This window comes from Camellia sinensis, chromosome 2 (assembly GCF_055761805.1).
Source record: "Camellia sinensis isolate YWXY chromosome 2, ASM5576180v1, whole genome shotgun sequence".
NCBI lineage: Eukaryota > Viridiplantae > Streptophyta > Magnoliopsida > Ericales > Theaceae > Camellia > Camellia sinensis.
The window spans coordinates 180,188,577-180,211,181 of record NC_138962.1 but is presented as its reverse complement, the minus strand read 5'-3'; the positions used below and the strand labels follow the sequence as shown (position 1 = coordinate 180,211,181).

At 35.0% G+C, this 22,605-nt stretch overlaps 1 protein-coding gene and 1 pseudogene across 4 annotated transcripts in view; both read left to right on the top strand.

Annotated features, from left to right (window-relative positions):
- LOC114289139 (putative disease resistance RPP13-like protein 1) overlaps positions 1 to 22,605 on the top strand; it is a 178,177-nt gene that overhangs the window by 132,250 nt on the left and 23,322 nt on the right. The window lies entirely within an intron of this gene.
- Positions 7,933 to 18,582, top strand: LOC114283718 (putative threonine aspartase; annotated as a pseudogene).

Below are 22,605 nucleotides of genomic sequence, written 5' to 3'. Positions count from 1 at the left end.
TCGTGGTATTATTCGTCAAACTAGTTGTTCTCATACATCTCCTCAAAATGGTACTGCAGAGTGGAAATACTGCCATTTGTTAGATGTTGCTCGCACATTGATGTTTAATATGCATGTTCCCAAATAGTTTTTGGGGCGACGTGGTTCTTATTGCTTGTTTTCTTATTAACCGCATGCCTTCTAGTGTTGTTCACACGTCTTCCTATTCTCTGTTATATCCCACATTGTCTCTGTTTCCCTTGTTGTGTTTTTGGTTGTGTGGCCTTTGTCCATGTTCTTGACCCCAGTTTGGATAAGTTATCTCCTCGTGCTTGCAAATGTCTGTTCTTAGGCTATTTTCGTACTCAGAAAGGGTACCGATGTTATCATCCTGAGTCACATCGGTACTTTGTTAGCGTTGATATTACCTTTTTTTAGTCTACTTCTTTTTTTTTCCCTCTAGGCAACAGTTATCTATTGACCTTCTCTCTTGTCGCGAGGGGGAGCCAGCATCTCTCATTCCTACTCTTTCCTCGTGTGTTCCTTCAACATCTACTCTTATATCCTCTCATTCTTCTCTCACTTTTACCCCTCATTTGCAAATTTATCAGCAGTCTCAAGCTCGTCATATTGTGTCTTATGAGTTCATCTCCTTCGTCTGAGGTCTCTGTTCCACCTGCCACTATGCCCTTAGATGATCTTCCTATTGCAATCTGTAAAGGTAAACAAACTTGCACTCAACATCCTATTGCTAATTTCGTTTCTTATGATCGTCTCTCTCCTAGTTTTCACTCTTTTGCTTGAAGCTTGTCCAGTATTTCCAGTTCTTGCTCCTATCAGCAAGCTATGTCCATCTCTGGTTAGAAGCATGCCATGGATAAGGAAATGCATGCACTTCATCAGAATCAGACATAGGAACTTACCCCTCTGTTGTCTGGCAAATCTATTGTGGGTTGTCGTTTGATTTATGTTGTCAAGTATCTTTCTGATGGAACTGTTGAGCGACTTAAGGCTCGTATGGTAGCTAAAGGCTATACACAGACCTATGGTGTTGATTACTTAGAGACTTTCTCCCCCGCGGCCCATCTTAACTCTGTTCGGATTTTTCTCTCCGTTGCCATTAATCAGTCTTGGCCTTTATATCAACTTGATATCAGGAATGGCTTTCTTCATGGTGATTTCCAAGAGGAGGTATATATGGATCAACCCTCTAGCTATGTTGTTCTCGACCAAAAGCATCTTGTTCGTCGACTGCGGAAGGCCTTGTATAGTTTTAAACAGTCCCCCCGTGCCTGGTTTGAGCGCTTCAGTGTTGTTGTGCTTGCCTATGAATTTCACCATTTCACTTTTGATCACCCTGTTTTTGTTCGCCATTCGTCTACTAGGAGTGTTGTTCTTATTGTCTATGTGGATGACATCATCATTTCTAGGAGTGACGCCCCTGCTATTGTTGCTTTGAAGCAGTATTTGGGCCAACAATTTCACACTAAAGATTTGGGCCATCTTCAGTATTTTCTTGGGATTGAAGTTGCTCATTCTTCTCAGGGTTTGTTTCTTTCTCAACGGAAGTATGTTCTTGATCTTCTTAGTGAGACTGGTCTCCTAGGCACTCGCCCTAGTGATACTCCCATGGATTCTAGTGTTAAGCTTGATGGTGAAACTGGGGACTTATTCCCCGATATTGGTCATTATTGTCGGTTGGTTGGGAAGTTAATCTATCTAACTGTTACTCGTCCAGATATTACGCATGCAGTGGGTGTAGTCAGTCAATTTATGCATGCTCCTCACCAATCCCATTTTGTGGCTGTGTGTCGTATCTTGCAATACTTGAAGAGTGCTCCAGGTCGTGGTTTGCTCTATCGCCCATCTTCCTCATTGTCTGTCACTAGCTTCAGTGATACTGATTGGACGGGTAATAGGACTGACTATCATTCTACCTTGGGCTATTGTACCTTTGTTGGTGGTAATCTTGTTACTTGGCATAGAGAAACAGACTGTTGTTGCTCGTTTTAGTGCCGAGGCTAAGTACCGTGCCATGACTCATACTGCTTCTGAGATACTCTGGGTTCAGTCTCTTCTTTGGGATTTTGGCTTTTCTGTTCCCACTCCTATGAGCATGTCTTGTGATAATCAGGCTGCCATCTTCATTGCCAATAATCCCTTGTTTCATGAACGCACCAAACATATCGAAGTTGATTGTCATTTTATTCGTGATCTCTTACTATGCAAGCAACTTATGACTCCTTATGTTTGTTCTGAAGATCAATTGGGTGATATTCTAACTAAGCCTTTGGCTCGGCCTTCGTTTCATCGTTTATCCGTCAAGCTGGGCATGTTTGATCTCTATGCTCCAACTTGAGGGGGAGTGTTAGAATACTTTTTTGTTCTCTTGTTAATATTTACATAAGTTGAGGGTATGATAGTCATATTGCTATGTTAGGGTTTGTATAAATATTTTGCTGATGTAGAGTTGAGAAATATGATTATTCAATATATATTAAATTTCTCTCTTCTCTCTTCTTTTTCTTCTTCTTCCTAATCCCAACCCTAAATTCCATCCTTTTACATCCTAACTCAAGTGTTACCGCCATGTGATGCAGTTACCCCTACCCTTATTCCCTGTTTGTGAAAAAGGAAAAAAAAAAAGAAAAGAAAAGAAAATACAGTACCTATTGGTTTCTTTTTTACTATCTTCAATGTGGAAGCTTATTTATTGGAAACATAGATCCATGTAGCTGACGACCTATTAATAGTGATTAAACTTGTCAATCATCATAAGATGATATTAAGTTCATGGTTATGATGCCTAGTTTTATGCCAAAAAATTATAAAAAGTGCTTGTATCATTGTCTTTTTTTATCTTCTAAAGATGGTTAAGTTTCCAATTTAGCAAGACCCAAGTGGTTATGATCATATGGAACTTGCCATATTTATCTGATTTGTTTAGGCTGTCTTGGATCAATATAGAGATTTTAGTTGTTTTGGTGAAATTCCCTCTTATTTAACATTTGCATTTGCTATTCCAATTTCAAGTTGTTACTCCAGATATGCTGAAGTTCATGCAGGAACTTCGAAAGGTACTGCATTGATTATGGTGATAACCCCTGAATACAACGTGGAGTGGTTTTCATAAGGCCTTTTTGGTTCATTCTTTCTCTTTTAAGTGGAAAAATATTGCTTATGTTGGTTGTTTTCTATAATGATAACAACTTTACAGCTTGGTCTAACTGCATGTTGTTACAGTTGGTGTTGTTGGAGGGTCTGACCTTGTTAAGATATCAGAGTAGCTTGGGAACTCAGGTTTGCTGCAATAGCTTGTAGAATTTGGAAAGTTTTTGGTGTCTTTAGTTGTGTTTATGTGCGACTAGGTCACTGTAGTTTGTCCAAACCAAACCTCACATTTCAATTTTGTTCATGTGGTAATAAGATGCAGTTTTTTCTTCATTGTGAACTAATTAGTTTTCAAAGGTTTCATTTCTTCATCAACAATTACATTTATAGATAGAATATAAGTGTCAATATGTTTTAATTTTTTTATTAGGCTTTGGTAGGTTTAGGAAGTAATAGAAAAGATTGTGTTGGTGATTTGTTTCTTGGATCTTGCTTACTTTCTAAGTGATTTGGTTTTCTAGGATTTGCATTTTTATCCATGACCTATTGTCCACAAATTTGGGGTATAATAAGTTGATGAGTGTGAATATTGTTTGCTAATTATTGTTTGATGTGCATGTCAGTTGTTTAAAAGAAATCTCAAAGTTGAATGATTAGTTGATATTTATTACCCCATACTAGTAGGAAACACCACTTGGGGAACATTTTACTTCATAGAAACATTAATGGAGAATGCCAGTGTGTATACTAATCAGTTTGTGAATTTGTCTCAAATTAGGTAAAAAAATTTCACTCCGAAAATTTCAAGTGAAATTATGGAAAATTCAATTACCTTGTTTGGCTTTGATTGATTACGTACATCTAAAAAATAAAAAATTTTCTTAAAATATTAAAATTTTTGACTAAAAACAAAAAAACACAGAAAACAAAAAACTCAATTTTCTGAAACCAAACAAGGTAATGTTTCTTGTGAACTGTATGTTCTTTCCTTGTGGGTGATCACATTGTTTATATGATTTGATGCAATATAAACTTTACTGCTCCATTTTCTTTAACCTTTCCGTTTTAGTCTTCTTTGTCTTGGTACATTCTATCTTTCAAAAGTACTTTAGAAGTAATACTGTGGTTGACTGCTTGACTTTTTACTCCATGTTTGCTATATGTGTAGTTATAAATGACTGTGACTCTGTATTTGCAGAAAATGGTCTTGTGGCCTATAAGGATAGGAAGTTCATTGGGACCCAGATATTGTCTAAATCTATACCGAAATTATTTATCTAAAGTTCAAGATTCAAATGATGCTTTTAGAAATATGTTGGCAATGATTCAGACAGTTCTTATGAACAACTAAGGTCTTGAATATTTTAGACATAATTATACAAAATGTAGGAAAATTGGGTTTATAATTTGGCCTCTTCAATGGAAAATGCTATGCCTTGATACAACAGATTAAGTAGGTTCTCTTCTGAACCATTTTAGGTCTGAAAAAGGTAGAGAAACAATAAATATTTGCTAACATTTCCAATATTGTTTAAATTAAATCTGTCAATTCATCTCCTTGAAAACTTAAGATTCCTAAGCAATGGATTGTAATTTTAATACGTTTTGCAGAATGTTGTAATTGCCTTAAGCCATATTTATACACTTGGTGTCCACTTTGTTATCTTTTCCATTTTTTGTTCTTTTGCTTACTTCTTTTTTTTTTAATTTCTTCCTGGGTTCGTAATTTTGCAGAGCTTGAGATCATACCTTGGAGAAAAAAAACTTAAGGTCAGACCCTTCTCCTGCTCTTTCCTACATCCTGAGTAGGCATGGTAACTCACTAAGTAAACTGCATTGTTATTAATTAGCAATTTGAAGAAAGCCAAGTCCCCAAGGGGACACTCTAGCAGCTTAGACAAGACCTAAGTTCGAATTTCTTTAACTTACCAATCCAAAAAAAAAAAAGAAAGAAGGCAATTTGCAAGAAGCCAAAGGGACCAAAAAATTAGAAAAGTTAGGATCATATATTTATTACGCTATCAAGGGTAGAAACAATAAAATATGCCCCTATCTCCATCCTTCAGTAAGATTACAGATCAATATTCTTGTTAGAAACATTCATTTTTTTCCAAGTTGTTTATAAATTTTTTGATTTTTTTTTTTTTGTTGCTGTTGTTAAATTCAGTTTAGGTATAAAAAGTTATGTTGTAGCCATTAGATGGTAGGCTTGATCTATATATGTACAAAACATTTATAGTACATTATTAGTTTATGGATATGACATTTTAATATAATTTGCTAGAATTTATTAATTTTACGCTGCATTACATTGCCAACTTGGATATTCCAATAAAGAGGTTTGTGAAGTGCAAGCATGAGTGGCAATTATCCATGGATGTTAAGCTTCTGAGTCCATTTCTTATTCAACTTCTTCATTAGAGGAACATTTATAGAGTTCCGAAGTGGGATGCTCAATGTATCACCAATTGGCCGAAACTGTAGTCAGGAAGAATGGGATGAGTATGAAAAGTATGACAAGGTACAATATCTTAAATTGTGATTAAGATTAAGTTTAAAACCTGGGTCTCTATAAGAAACACAGTTGATGTTGAACCTCTTGAAAATTACTTTACTGAAATTATATTAAGGTTCTGAACATACGCCCTAAGATGGTGTCTGTGCTTCGCGAGAAATTTGCTCACCTTAATCACACCTTTTCCATTGGGGGACAAATAAGTTTTGATATGAATGAATGTTATTCCTTGTTTATGCTTTGATGATTCTTAAGCTGATAAAATAAATGATAATAAGTCATTGTAGTTGAATTTATGTTTAGGCATAACGCTTCCATGTTTTAACAAGTTTTCCCTCAAGGTTGGGACAAGACTTATTTCTTGTGATATGTGGATGATTTTCATGAAATCCACTTCTTTGGAGACAAAACTTACAAGGTAACAATTTTATCTTCTCTCTTCAGTTTGGTTATTCCCTTCATTTTTTGGTATTTGCCATGTGACAGTAACTTGTTATTGAAGGTTCAATTCCCTGTAGTGATGTCTTGTGTTATGTTGTATTAGTTCATTTTTTATTTTGCTAACTAGTTTTTGGTACACTGTTAGGACTAAACGAAGGGCTTGGATGTTGCTTGAATAGGGAGGAAATGACCATGAGATATATGAATCAGAGCGAACCATGGGGCACACAGGTTTGCTCTATATTTCAGCTTATTTTTGCAGTTCAATACACCATGGAGTTCTCTATTGCCATAGCATCTAGAGAACCAAATGCATTGTTGATATGGTTCCATTTGCAAAGAAATCTAAAATCTTCAATCAAGTTGATTCATTTTGTTTTCAACAGCATCCACATGTGTTTATTTCATTTGTTAAAGTTGGACAATTACTAAAGAAAATGGATCCATCAACAAAAGAAATAAAATTGATGATATTTTCTTATAACGTTCTGAATGATTTTGTACATAAAACATGTTGTACTTGTTTTAAATGCTACGGAAAACAAAATGGATTAAATATTGTAAGTTGAGATGGAACAGTTTCATTTTCATTGAGTACCCAAATGCTTTTTAAATGGATATCTATGTCAATGTTTCTCTTTTGCCATTGGGTCCTCCATAACTACCAAGGCCTCATCTTGGTTAGCACCCATTTTGGTCAACCCATCAGCACTCTTGTTTCGTTTTCTCAATACATGTTGCACTGTGTAACCGCATCTGCTGATAAGAAATATTGCATCTTCTACCAGGCTCTTTATTGGGGCACAAATTCCACTTTCAGCAATTCAATGGCCTCAGTGGAGTTGGACTCAATGATGAGGTCTTTGTATCCCTTCTCAAAAGAAATTGTTAAGGCTATGTAAATTGCTCATAGTTCTTCTTCGAGACTTGTACGTATGTCCAGCTTGTCGAAGAATCCACAAAGCCAAATACCCTTCTCATCTCGGATTAAGCCACCAAACCCACCTTAATTGCATTTAACACAAAGTGGGTGTTTGGGAAGTTGCTATTTTAGTAGGCTATTTTAGTTTTTGACTATTTTAATAGACTAAAATTTTAGTGTTTGGGAAGATGATTGGATTTTTTTATAGTTAGATGTGATATCTGTGAGAGAAAAAGTGAAATGATTATGAGTTTGATGTGACATTTTGTCTTTTTGACTATTTTAGCCAAAAAAGCTTCTTCCCAAACACTCCCGAACTAAAAGTAATCAAAATTTTCAATGAAAACACACAGATAAATAAATAAAAATAAATAACATATATTAATTGCATGAATCACCTCCTCTCACAATATTAGTAAGCACCGCACTAGGCATGAAAATTATGGGGGTGCAACTCGGGTAGACTTAGACGGTTGTTTAGGCTTATTTCGAGTTGTTGGATTTTTATTTGATATAAGATTTGGATTAGAGAGTGTTATATGTATCGTAGGCTTTATTTTGGTTATTTAAATTATTCATTTTGCAGTGACCTTTGGGTTTATCACCTAAAAAATAAAAATAAAAAATTAAATCAATATGTTAATTGTAACAAATTAAATTTATTGCATTTATGACCAAAAAAATTAACGACAGATGTATTTTTAAATATAAATTATTTATTATTTTTGGTGACAAGTGTTATATATTAAACATGCTATAATTATCGGATTAATTTAAATTTTTTATTTATTTATGGATGTTGTGGAGAAAAAAAAAATCTTATAAAATGAAGAATTTGGGTAATGCTTGTGGCGGGTCCCACAACCGTTTTGGCAGTAGTGATATGTTTTCTTTTTGCTAACAACACACTACTAAAACGCTCTCTTTCACAACCTTCAGTGCCTGGTGGTATTTAAATCAGAATTCAGCCCTCCACGCCTCTTTAAAAACGCTCCTCACCAAAATTCCATGGCGGAGGAGGATGATGTCCCTGATCAGAACCCTAGGTTCTTCGTGGCGGTGCACGTCGGCGCTCACGTGCCGCCGAACGAGAAAGCTCTCAGGTCCGCCATGAAACGTGCCTGCCTCGCTGCTGCTTCTGTTCTTCGCAAGGTATTTCCTTCGGATCTCCTCTCTTTCCCTCCGTTTGAATCTATGTATTATGTCGTTTTGTTTGAATTCTGAACATTTTCCAACTATTTTCAGTTGAAAAGGTAGTGATTGGTTTTCTGGAATAGAATATGATCATTTCATCACAATGCCCATTCTCACATTTGGTTTGCTAAAAAATGAGGAAAAATGCATTATAAATAGAATCATCATTCACCATTGTAAGTCTGAATGGTCTGCTCTCAGAAGTGTGTTAGCATGAGAGAGAGAGAGAGAGAGAGAGAGAGAGAGAGAGGCTTTTCTTGGAAATAAAAAATTATAACATGTCTTTGGAAGTAGGCTTTACCGAATGGGATGTTGCTTTTATATAACAATATAGATTAGAATGAGTGTTAAGAGGATTTTCTTGGATGCTGCTCAGCAATTTCCATATTGCTAGATTTGCTTTACCATGAACGCGCAGGTTCACTAAAAGAAAATATTTAAAATCACTCATATTTTTATGCTAGAAAAAATTATGGATCTTAATGACAAAAGCTACTCTATATTTATTTTCAAAGCGACTTTTAATTTGAAAAAAATAAATTAGTTTCTCTTCATCAGTCACAACCCCACGCTATGCCTCTTAACTACATTGTGCTTGGCAATGGTTCATCTGCACATCAATGATCCTTATTGTTTTTTTACTTCAAGAACAGCCCACCCTTAGAAAACAGTAAAAGGAAACCTTAACTTAGAACAAAAATTGACTTGATTTTCCTGTCTTGGCTATTTGTTTTCCACGATCTTTTGTCTAAGTCCAAATCAATAGAGGATGATATGTTGCTGTAGGGCTTGTTTCTAAATCTCTGTTGGAATTATATGCCTCTAACATCCTTTTCTTCCTCTTCCTTTTCAAACTATTGTATTTAGACTTTAGAGTTGTCTTATAGTGATTATTTATTGTTGCATTATCTTGTCTGCTAGAAAAAAATGTTTACCCAAGTCATCTTGAGCTTAGCTTGAATCAAGATTGCTGCTTCATTAATGCTGTTGTCCCTGTTTGAATCTTTTATTGCTACTATAGTGGTGACTTAATGCAGTCAACAAGTTGTTGTGCGGAGTTGATATTAAAATAGAATGACCCCTAGAGCTCACATGAAGATTGCATAATGAAGGCTCATCATAATGCCACTTTGATTGGCAGATAACAGTTGAGCAACCATGATCAAGATGACATACTAGAAATAAGATTTGATTTTGGAAGCAGCGTATAACTGAGACATTTCTTAGTTAATGAGATGCGTCGAGCCCAAAATACTTGATACATTTTTTGGTGGGGAGAGTGGGTTGGGTTTGTGAATGGGATTTTTAAATGCTCTACTTGTGCAACAATGCAACCAATCCAATCTTTTGCATATCACTTGATTGGAAAACTAATCTGTTTTCAAGCTACAAATCTGAAAAGTAATAGTAGTGGGTGGTATGAAGAATTCTTTATTTTCTTTTGTATAAGATGCTTACATGCAACTTGGATTTCGTGGAAAAAAAAAAAAGAGTAAGAAATTTTACAATGTGGACTCTAAAGTCATGTCAAGAGTTAACTGAAACTCATTGATTTTTCTTTTCTTTAGTATTTTGTGAAATTTTTGGTCTTGTATATGGTAGATGGAATTACACATTTGAAACTACAGGATAGTTCAAGGATATTTTAGCTGTGTAATAATTGGTTTGGAAGAATATAAGCTAGTAGTCCATGGGCTGTCTGGGCTTGTTTGATTGGTTCAAACTTAAGGGGACCAATACAATGCCCTAGGGGGATGGTTGGGCTTTGATGTTGTAGGGTTGTTGGGCGGGTTAGATATGGCTCTAGAATATTCCTCCTATCTATTTGATGTGGAAAGAGCCATTTAATGCAGTGGAAATTTTTTGTAGTGTTTCTCTTCTTAATTTTGTCTAGCTATTGTGAATTTCATTATTGATAAAGTTTGTTTCTTTAAAGGATGATCCAAGCACAAATGTTGGGATTGGCTCAAATTTGACTGAAGAGGTCACGTGGAATGTGATGCCAGTATCATGGATGGTGATTATGGGGCATTTGGGGCTGTTGGAGCGGTGCTAGGTATTCCTGAAGTATAATTAATGAAACCATACTCTAAATAAGTAAATAAGTTTTTATGTTGCGAGCTTCAATTTCTTCTGTCCTTTGGCTTTGATAATGTTATGGAGCTTTCATTTTCATTTTATGCTCTTCATTTCTGTGAAGTTAATAATTAGTAGGTGTCCGGAATGGTATCCAGGTTGCTGCTTTGTTGGCCAAGGAAAAAATGTTGGGTTTAGCACTACTGGGTCGAATACCTCCCACATATGATTACACCTGTGTTTATCTTTGAATTTTGATATACAAATTACCTCTTTATGGCAGCATTGTCACAGTACTTATTATTTATGTCTTGTGGATTTTTCATTGGGAATTATGAGTAGTGCAACATTATTTTGTTGGAGATGTTATGTAATGCATACTATATGTGAATAGTGAATATGAATCTGCCTTCTACACATGTTTAGTGCTTGTAAAACTCAAATCAAATGAAGCCATGAAGGGTAATGTAATGGGTGAAATTAGTTACAGTCATTTGGTCTTTAATTCAAAATTTGAAAGAAATGATTTATTGAGGAGTCCATTCCAAGTTTTTGATAAATTAGTTTCTTACTTCAACATCATGTCAAATTGGATTTCCTCGTTTTCTTGGCTACACTGGTGATCCTTGGTGAGGAGTTAATGTATCTCACTAGGGCATGCCATTTGTTGTTCTCCCTCAGATTTTTGTTTTCTTATGAGGCATTTTTTGTGTTTCCTAGCTTCTTGGTTGGTAAAGGTGCACGTATGTGGGCAAAATCCAAGGGTATTTCTTGGCCGACAGGTATACTGGAGGCTGATGAGGTAAACTCTCCTAGTTTTTTGTCCTATCTGTCTAAATTTCCATTTCCCTATATGTAAAAATAAATTGATAGAGAGAGAATTACAGAGAATAAATTATATGTATTATGATTGATATTATTGATATATTGAATGTATACAATGACTCTCCTATATATAGAAGAGAAAAACATACTCACCTACCACACTCAACTCTCACCTAACACACTTACATCTACCTACCACACTCAACTCTCACCTAACACACTCAACTCTACCTACCACACTTACAGCCCCCCTCAAACTCAAGGAGGATAAATACGAACCAACTTGAGTTTGGAGAGAGTAACAAAACAGGAAAGTAAACTGATAAATAAAATAAAACAGGATAGGAGACACGGTATGGTCGTGTCAAACCGTTGGTGAAGACACTGTATGGTCGTGTCGGACCGTTGTAGCAGGACAGTTTACGAGGTCATGCCGGACCGATGTAGCAGACACTGTGTGGTCGTGTCAGACCGATGTAGAAGATAGTTTATGGGGTCATGTCGGACCGGTGTAGAAGACAGTTTACGGGGTCATGTCGGACCGTTGTAGCAGACACTGTGTGGTCGTGTCAGACCGATGTAGAAGACAGTTTATGGGGTCATGTCGGACCGAAGTAGAAGCTGACCGGAATCAATGTCGGGACAGTTTATGAGGTCATGTCGGACCGATGTAGAAGACAGTTTATGGGGTCATGTCGGACCGATGTAGAAGACATTGTATGAGTGTGTATATAGGCTGGCCAAAAGATATACATGTAGATATATATATCGAGCCCTCAAAAGTCGCGCCCTCAAAAGGCGCGCCCACTTCATCAAAAGTCGTGCCCGACAGAAAGTATCGATTGGCGAGCCATCAAAAGGCGCGCCGGACACGTGGCGAGGCACGTGAGCGACAGAGCAGCGTGTCGGCCGCGTCGTCATTGTCGATATAAACCAATGCTGAGGCTGTGGATACCAAACCAGGCTGAAACCTCTGAGCATTGTCATTCTGAAACATTCTGTAACCACTCTGTAAACAACCCTTCTCTGAAACACTCAGCAACCCAAAACATGGCCTCTTCTTCCTGTTCCCGTGGTCTACTCACTCTCTTTCCAGACCTCAACGAGTCCACAAGAGAGATAACTGGTGCGGTTGCCCTTGAACCTCAACCAAGCGCCCCTGAGTTTGCGCCGTTGACCTTTCCCATGCGGTCTGTGGAGCAAAGAATGGCAGCACAATCAGATATTGAGGCTAATCAGTATACATTGAAGTCATGTGTGGAGACGATGACGGCAGTCACAAACTTGTCGCACCGGCTGCAGAGTAGGACAAATGAGGTGCAGCAGTTAAACGCCCAACTGGCTCTGCTCCAGCGCATGTATAAGGATGCGCGAGTAGAGATATGTGTGCTAAAAGCGGAAAACAAGGAACTGAAGCGGAAGGCCACCGTTATGTTCCGGTTTGGAGATCCGCCATATGCTGCAGTGGAGGAGCAAGGGGGAGTGAACGGGCTCGGCGGCGTGAGAAACACGGAGGCAGCACCGTCAAGGGCCGCCCAGGACGGAGGTAAGAAGAAGAGACCGGCGGCAGAGTAGAGAAGGGATAAGGAAAAAATCCCGCCTATGGGTGGGTGTTTGTGGGTATTGTTTGTTTTTGTTTGTTTGTTTGTTTTTTTTTTTTTTTTTTTTTTTTTTTTTTGGTGTGTGTGTAAAATTGTGATCGGGGTGGATCCCTGAGATGAATAAAATATGATGTATTGTGCAAATTTGTAAATTGTTTTTGGTTTTATTTTTTTTTATTTTTATGTATTATTTATTTATTTATTTTTTTTTTTTTTTTTTTTGGGGAAAGGAAATAAAAGAAAGAGTTGAAATATCAGAAGGCGTGTGAATCGGTGAGCTAATAAATGTTAGGGGGATATAATATAGTATAAAAAAATAAAAAAAATATGTGAGGGTGGAAAGTTGGAACAAGCGATGATGGAAAGGAAAAACAGAAAATAAAGTAAAAATTAAAGATAGGTGTTTGATAAAAATAAAGATGTGAAAAGTGGACTGTTGGTGTGGGGTTGTTTTGTTTTGTATAATAATAATAATAATAATAAGAATAGAAAGTTGGCAAAATGGTGGGTGTGCTTGAGTGGAGAGAGAGTTTAAAGTGCATTGGTTAGTGGGATCACGTGGGTAGCTGATGAGAAAAAGCAAAGCAAGTGGGTTTTGCAGATACAGTGATCATGAAACCTTTATCGTGGCAAAGTTTTGAAACCAATTCAATGTCAACACATCTCAGGAATGGATTGGTTGGGGACTCAGTGAAGAAAAGAGTAACTATATTTTTATCCAGTGCAGATTCAAGGGCTCCAATATCTGCAGGGTCAATCACAGTGGCCTTGATCCCCATTTTGGGAAGGATAGTTTCAATAAATATCCGAGTCTTCCTATAACAATCAGTCGTCGTCACAATATGCCCACCAGCTGGTACCAATGCCAACAACATGACAGTACTGGCACACATTCCAGATGCCATTAACAAGGTTGATTCAGCTCCCTCAAGTGCGCTTATCTTCTCCTCTGCAACCACTGTCGTTGGATTTCCATAACGTCCGTATTCAAAACTTGCACGGCGTTGCTCCTTAAAATCAATGAGCTCAGAAGTTTTCTTGAAGAAGTAAGCAGACGTATTAACTACTGGAGTAGTTATCGCATCAGTAACTATCCTGCGACCTAACCTTTCACCGGCGTGAACTGTGATGCTCCCATCGGAGCTTAAAAACGAATACGGCTTCTCGTCAATCAAACCGCAATGTAAGTGTGGTAGGTGTACATGGGTGTCTCTTAAGATTCAACGAGGGCCAGTAGAGAGAGAGGACTACTTCGATTCAGAAGAGGAAGATTGTCATTACAGTGATAATATTGTTAGCCCTAAGCCTCCACAGCTACTGGAACAAGACCTGTTCTGGGAAGACGAACAGTTGACCTCTCTGCTGTCAAAAAGAACAAGAAAACCCCTTATTCCATAGTCTCGAAACAGACCCATCTTTGGGTGGGGCTCGGAGAGCCGCCGTAGCTGAACTTCACGGAGGAGGAGAGACGATCGGAGAGCCGCCGTAGCTGAACTTCACGGAGGAGGAGAGACGATCGGAGAGCCGCCGTAGCTGAACTTCACGGAGGAGGAGAGACGATCACCATTGAGATTCCAAGATTGCAGCCATTGGTGCCTTCCTGGTGTACCTGACACGTGGAATGAACTCCTATATGTTCAACTCTGGACAAGATATATTAAGGAGCAACAACAACAACAACAACACTGAGAACAGCAGCAGAAAAGATTGTCAAGTGGGAAGGTCCCTGGAGGGGACCATGAATATATTGATGTAGTCAATTACAAAGGTACTGGAAGCTCTGAGCGTTTGATGAAGCTGTCATGGAAGAAGAAATTAAGAAATTTGGGTTTGTCCGGCGGGCGGCCAAGGCGAGATTGCCGCCCGCCGGTGAAACGAAATTGCTAGGTTCTTAACCTAGCTCGGATACCATGTAAAAATAAATTGATAGAGAGAGAATTACAGAGAATAAATTATATGTATTATGATTGATATTATTGATATATTGAATGTATACAATGACTCTCCTATATATAGAAGAGAAAAACATACTCACCTACCACACTCAACTCTCACCTAACACACTTACATCTACCTACCACACTCAACTCTCACCTAACACACTCAACTCTACCTACCACACTTACACTATATATCAATATTTTTCTTGAATACGTTGGCTTTAAATTTCTTTAGTAATCTGTTCTTTATTCTGGAATTATTTATCATACTTGTCGTTGTGCATCTTTTGGAAACAGTGGCTGGTTACAGAGAGGGTAAAAAGACATTGGGAGAAATACAAATCAATGCTTGATGATACAGAAGCCATGAAAGCAGAAATTGATGGAGAACTTTCTTCTAGCACTCAAGAGGATGCTGCTGTATCAGGTATTCCATGCCATTTAGATTTTAAACAGAACATTCTCGTTCCTCCCAAAGCTGGCAATAATTAAGTGTGTACCATAACTGAATATGTCAATTACTTGTTTCATGATAAATATGTTTGAGAGAGAAGGATGTTCATGCTAAATATGTCAATTTCATTTTTTTTGGTATCCACAATCATGTGGTGTACCATAGCCCCTTCCTCCCCCGCATCACATTTTACACTTTACCCCCTTCAACTATCACTCAATATCACTCTACCCCCCTCAACCAAAAAATTTTATACTTTCTTTGGTTTTTAAACTCAATTACAGTTTTTTAGTTTTTACTTTTTTGCGTTTTTGTTTTTTTTGTCTTTAGTAAAACTTTTTTCATATTGTAGTGTAAAAAAAATTAAAATTTTAAATGCACCTAAAAAGTAAAATATTTGTAAGGAAATCCAAAGGAAGTTTACTAAAATGAAAAAATAAAAAATGAAAAACAAAAAACTGGTATGTTAATGTATTTTCATGCATCTAGATTAGATGTACTTAAAAAGTACAAAAAGAAAAAAGATAAAAGAGAGACTAAAATATGAAAAGTTTCACTGAAGACCAAAAAAAATATGAAAAATAAAAAGCTCAAAAACAATTTTTAAATACTAAACCAGACAAATTGATGATGTTATTTTAGGCATTTGATTTGAGAGGTCATTTGCAAATCACATGTCAAATTTTCATTTATCTAAGAAACAAATTGTTTACATTTATACAAATTTGTAAATCTATGTGGCAAATGTAGCATTTTTTAGTTGAAGAGTAAAGTGATATTAGGTGATACTAGTTCAAGAGGGTAAAGTGTAATTTATCCCATAGATAAAAGGGTATTTCGTCATAAAGGTTTAGATTAAAAAAAAAAAATTAGTAGATGAGGGGGGTTAAGTGTTACAATATTTAGTTCAGGGGGTAAAGTGATACGGGACAATAGTTGAGGGGGGTAAAGTGAAATTTTACCCTTGTTGAATATGTCAATTGCTTGTTTCATGAAAATATGTTTTGAGAGAAAAGGATGTTCATGCTAAATATGTCAATTTGTTTTTTTTTGTATTCACAACTAAATATGTTACAATGATAAGTATCAATTACTCTCTCTCTCTCTCTCTCTCTCTCTCTCTCTCTCTCTCTCTCTTTTATGGTTGGCTGTTTTATTAAAGTTTATTTTTAATTTATGAATGTTTTTGCATGTGTTCCACAAACAGAGTTCTACCATGTGATCATTTGAACACAAATGGAGATCATGGTCAATTATGTACGTTGAATGTGGAGATGACTGCATTATGGACACTGTTGGGGTTATTTGTGTTGACACTGAAGGACATATAGCATCTGGAGCTTCACATGGTGGCATTGCACTGAAGGTGATTATCTGCTTTGTTTTTGTGGCATTTTCTTGTTATATATGCAAAGAGTTTCTATATTATTTGTCTCAATTCCTTAAATTGTATCATTATTTTTCTAGTGTTCTTATTTAATTAACCCAAGTATGGCAATGGTGGTCGAATTGGTGTTCTGTGGGAGGAGTTGACTGGTGGCCATTGACGGTTTGGTGGGGGCTTTGGTGTATGAAGTTGTGTGTGTGTGAAGAGAGAGAGGAGGGGGATTCAGAGGCTTTGATTTTAAAAAAAAAAAAAAAAATTCGGTTCCTCTATGACATTTTGTCCTCCCAAGTTCCAAACAACCACGCAAAAGAAATGGTTTTCTTGGTTGTGAATGAAACCTTGAAGTGGTTATTGGGTAGCCAGTTCATTTGATGAAGTTAATCAAGTTTCTAAGGGCCCATTTGGCATCATTTTCATTTTCATTTTCAATGCTTTTCTAGCTTGTCTTTTATTTAGATTTGATGCCTCTGTTGATCACAATTCACACCTGAAAGTTGAAATTTGCATGACATCATTTCTAAAATGGATCATTATTCAGTTAAACTTGAAATTTATTCTTCAAATATTTTTAACGGATAACTGGACGTGTGGGATAAGCAGCAATGTATGGCTCCGGTTGTTAGACATCCTCAAAAGGTCCATTTGGGGCTCCATTTATAGTTGGTTGTTGCGTTAGTGGTGCTGGAGAGTAGTTAATGAAAGGATTTGCTGCTCGGGAGTGCTGTGTCTCATCATCACTGTATGTATCCTCGTCGTTCAAAAATGTTATTTTGTTTTATTTTGAGAAGTATAATCAACAGAAAGGGGGAAAAAAAAAGAAAAAGAAAAAAGAAAATTGTATCTTAGAAGCGTGCAATTTTAATTTATCTTTTACTACAAGGAACATTATATTTTCTTGGTATGAGGCTAGTTTAATAGCGGGATATTTTTGTAAAGGTCTTCATGTTTTTCTGATTTTTTTTAGTTTAAAGCTTTCTTCTATGTATTTAGTTTTCATTATTTATTTGTGTTAAACCTACAAAAATCATGTTCTTTGTTTCCATTTATGTATACCCCCAGCTTGTGAATTTAACATGGGTTATTATTTTTGTTGCACAGGTCGCAGGCAGGTCTGGGCTCTGCTTGCATGAAAGTTTTACGCTCTGTTATGCCAGATAGTAGCCAGCACGGTACTGATAAAAGTGCCCGAACTCTAGTTGTTTAAGCCAAGGCTTCTATAACAGTGAGAGCTCCCAACCCTCAACCTTAATGGTTTTTTAAAGGAAAAAAAATGACTTACTATTTGTTTGTTTCTTATTTAGCTTCCCTGGACTTCACCTAAGCTGAAACCTATAGAGATTGCAGCAGCCTACACTTCCCTGTCTTTTGGAATAGGTTATTTTGGAAGCTCTATTGAGCGGCCCAAGGTACTATAATCTGTTCCAAGGAATATTTCTCAGCTTTTATTGTTGCATATGAATTTTCTTCTTTAATTGATATATTTAGATCAGATTTTAAGATCACAGTGAGTTCAGTTGATCCTGCAGATGACATTTAATTATGAATCATCTCATTGAGAGTAAACCAATACGTAGTGTATTAATTAGGTGTGAAGTGTCTGTTAACATTTACTATATATAATGATTTCTTGTTTTATAATTGCACAAATATTTTATATAAGAGCATGTCATAAACTGATTGGAAAAGATTTGCATTTCGTATTTGAACTGTGCATTTCGTATCAGTCATAATTGTAATTGTGGCATGTAACAATTTGTAGTTTGTCCTGTTCGATTCTTCCTTTTTTGCTTTTTCGTGTCCATATCATGTTATAATGTTGGTTTACATTTATCGATTTTTTTGCTGATTACATGAAATGGACAAGCATGCTGCAATTCAAACCGAATTATGTGTTTAATTTTTTACTTAATTGTGTGTTTAATTTTTCACTTATACGAAGCTTATTTATTTTATTCATCTGTTTTTATGCAGGGCTCAATTCTTAAGACTACAAAATAGCAAAATAGGACTGGCATAGACTAGTTTGCCACACGAATTGATGTTTGTGAAAGTAAAGGATAAAATATCCTGTGTGCTAAGATTTTGATAAGAAATTTAAAATTTGGAAGTAAATCAAATTGGTTTATTTGTTTTCTTCTTTCGAGTGACTTGTCATGTTTCAAATGGTCAAGTAAGGCAAACCTTAAACCTGAAAGACGTTCATTTTAGCTCATGAGGGAGATCAGCACAATTATTTTATGGACCATTCTTCCGTGACTTGATAATGGGCTTGTTTGGTGTAGAAAATTGAAAATGTGTGAAGCCTTTTTGATTGGGCTGCAGGCTGAGCTCGCATGGTGGACGTATGAGTGGGCCAATAGGCCGCCTCTATGGGCTTGTGCCCTGGCCTCCAACCCTTGATTTGCGTCTTTTTTTAAATAATTTTTCTTCACCTTTTTTTTTTAATATATAATTTTTCATGGGCTGGGCTGAGCTGGGTTTCAAATTTAAGGCCCAATCTCACTTGTGCTAGCATGTCCAGGATTTGGGCTTTATTTCAGTAAAAGCCCAATGAACTTGGGCTAGGTTGGGTTTCAAGTTCAAGGCCCAATTCTAAGCTCTATCTAACTTGGGCTGGCTTGTCGGAATTTGGCCAATGTTTGAGTAAAATCCCAATGAGCTTGGGCCAGGTTGGGTTCAAATTCAAGGCCCAGTCTCACTTGGGCTGGCCAGTCCAAGATTTGGGCTGGGTTGGGTTTCAATTTCAAGGTCCAATTTTATGTCCAGTTTCACTTTAGCCAAACTGCCCAGGATTTGGGCTTGGTATAGGTAAAAGCCCAATGAACTTGGGCCGGACTGTTTCAAATTCAAGGCCCAGTTTTGCTTGGGCTGGCCCATTCATTATTTTGGCCTTGTTTCGGTAAAAGCCCAACAAGTTTGGAACGGACTGGTTTCAAGGACAAAAGAACTATATGCCATTCTCGAAGGGGATTTTATTTATACCCAAAAAAAATTTAAGTACTTCATTTCTCAGTACATTATGTCAAATTATTTAGGGTTTTATGTTAGTCTCAGTGCATCATATAATTTTTTCTAATTTACCTTTCAAGATACACTTAAATAAAAATAAAATAGTTATGTTTAGATTTATAATGTTGAACAATATTATTTGATTCGGACTTTCAGATTCAAATATGTTGTCTTTGTTCGGCAGAGTGAACTGGTATAGGGCCACACTATGATTCGTCTTTTGGGTCTTTTGTGCCCTAGAAATATCTTTTCAACTCTGCCCATCCTATTACAAAGAGTCTTAGTTTTGATTCATCTACAAATGTGCCCAATGATTTTATCTCAGCTTTCCATACAGTTAGGCAATCTTCTACAATAAAGAATCCTAATTTTGTTAGAAGCTACTGTTCTCAGAATAACAACAGTGATTCTTCCACTAGGTGGACTGAAGATATAATAGAGTATTTAGATAAAATTGTTAGTGTTATTATTTTGGGTAAGGGCATAAGATCAATTGAGCCTGGTCTTGTTGACTTTGTTACGTAAATATATATATATATATACATATATATAAATCAAGAATTGTATCGTTATATTTATGAAAATATTTATTTCATCTTTGATGAGTTGTTTCAAAAAATGATTTTTACTATTATTCTCATCTATTGTTTGATTTTGTAGTGAGGAAGAAGAATAAGAGAAAATAATTTAAACTTGTGGAAGAAGATGAATAATACGAATATGTGATTAGGGTATATTATGAAAAAAAAAAAAATTAATTTTAAAATTTAATATATGTTGTCCTTATTAGGGTACAATAGGAGGCCTACTTAATAGTTTTTTGGGTGTAAAAAATATGTTTCAATTAATAATTTAAGTAATTTTATTATTATATAGGAGAGTAATTATGAATTTCATTTTTTAATTAATTCTGTTACATAAAAAAATTCTAATAAGGGATATTTGTAATTTTTTAAATCACAAGGGACAATTTATATTTTAAACAAACTTCAAGAGTGTATTTATAATTTACCCTTTTATTTTTTAGTAAATGCTTTTGCGACTACTTTCTAACCACCATTATGTTCACACTCTACTTTCTTCTTCTCTATTTGTACTTTTCTTTCTTTTTTTTCTTTTTTTTTTTTGGTTAATTACAAAAAAAAAAAAAAAAATTCTAAAGTTTAACGTGTTTTTAATTTTAAATTCCAATGTTTTAATTTTGACAAATTAATCTTGAAGTTTTATTCGTATTTTAATGTGCCCTCTCCTCTGTCCATCTTCGTCTATTTAAGGTAACGGGAAATAATTTTAGGGTTTAAAGAAAAAAGCGTTAAATTTTGGTTTTTTATTTTTATTTTTTGTTGTAATTAACCCTAATATTTATTATTATTTTTGTGTATATATATAACTTAGCTATCGTATTGTATATGAATATATGTGCTTATATATATGATTCAATTTTTTTATTCAAATTTTGACTCTAGTAATGATAAAATTTTGATTTTGTCCATAATTTTGATGACTATGTAAGAAAAGTTACTTGAAATGTGAGAGACACTTATTAGTGTTTTAATGGATTAAGGCTATCTAAAATGTAAGTGACATTTATCAGTGCATATTTTTAGTCATCAAAATTAGAGATGAAATAAAAATTTTACTCCGTCGGTCCAATATTGATAGTCCCTTTTTGAAAATTCATTACGCTTTGAATTTAAATTTTAAATAATTAATTCCAAAAGTACCCTTCTATTTTCATTTTTAAATATCTTTATAATTACTTTACAAGGGATAATTTTGAACTTTTTTAAATTAAAATTTTTTACTTTTCAAAGTGGACATGCCTTTTGGGACCCAAAAAAAAAAATGTAATAATGGACCAATAAAATGGGATGGAGAGAGTATCAGTCAAAATTTGAATAAAAAAATTTCACCATATATATAAGCACACATGTACATATACAATAAGATATGTAAGTTTTTCATACACACACAAAAAATTAAATATTAGGGTTAATTACAAAAAATAAATTCTAAGATTTCACGCAATTTTCATTTTAAAATCCTTATTTTTCATTTTAAATTCGAAAATGATTCTCCATTATCTTACATAGGTGAAGATGGATGAAAGGGGCACATCGAAATATGGATAGAACTCTAGGATTTAATTTATTGAAATTGAAACATTGATATTTAAAATGAAAAACGTGTGAAATCTTGGAGTTATTTGTGTAATTAACCCTTTTTTTCTTATGCTTTTTGATGTTCATAAACAGAACATCAATATGGAGTGTGAAAATAAGGTGGAAGTGAATTATAACGATGCACGGGAAGAAGAAAGTAGTGATAAAGCAATTATTAATAAATAAATAAATAAAAGTAGTAACAAAAAACCATTAAACAAGTCTCTCCCTTAGATATCATAGCAATGGTGTCTATTTTATATGTGGCCCATAACATTTCTTTGCAGTTTCTCAGTTATTTCTATACATTTTACTAGCAAATTCTTAAGTTCGAAGAAAAAAACTTATGTTTTCAGATAATTAACTGTAATAGAGGGAAAGTAAACATAATAGTAGTTAAGATTTTTGTTAAGTTAATGTAAATAAAAAAAAATAGGGGTACTTACGTATAGGTCCTAATAAGTGGACTTATTATCCAATAGGTCTTATGAGAAAAATTTATTATAAAAAAATGTTACTAATTGTATATTTTAGCAACAATTTATAAAAATCATGATAAAAAAAAGTCACTAATTGTTAATTTTTAGCGACGTATGTTAAAAATTATTATAAAAAAATTATTTTTAGCGACAATTTTATCAAGATTTATTTTCAATAGGACTTTATAAGAATTAAGTCTAACTATTAGGGCTTATTGATAGTTTATCCAAAAATGTCTAATTATATTTTTGTTTTCAATTATGCTGATAAAGAATATTCAATTAATACTAATATTATTCATTTTTTTTTGTGTTGATATAAATTAAAATTTAAAATTTAAAATTTTACAATACTTATTTTCGATGAAAATGTACATGTATTTATCCTTTTAAATTTAAATTCTAGATCTGTTCCTGATTAAAGATCCTGTTAAGTAATTGGACCTTTTTACATTTTTGTTTGGTAAAAAAAAAAAAGAAAAAGAAAATTGGAAGTTGATATGAAAATTT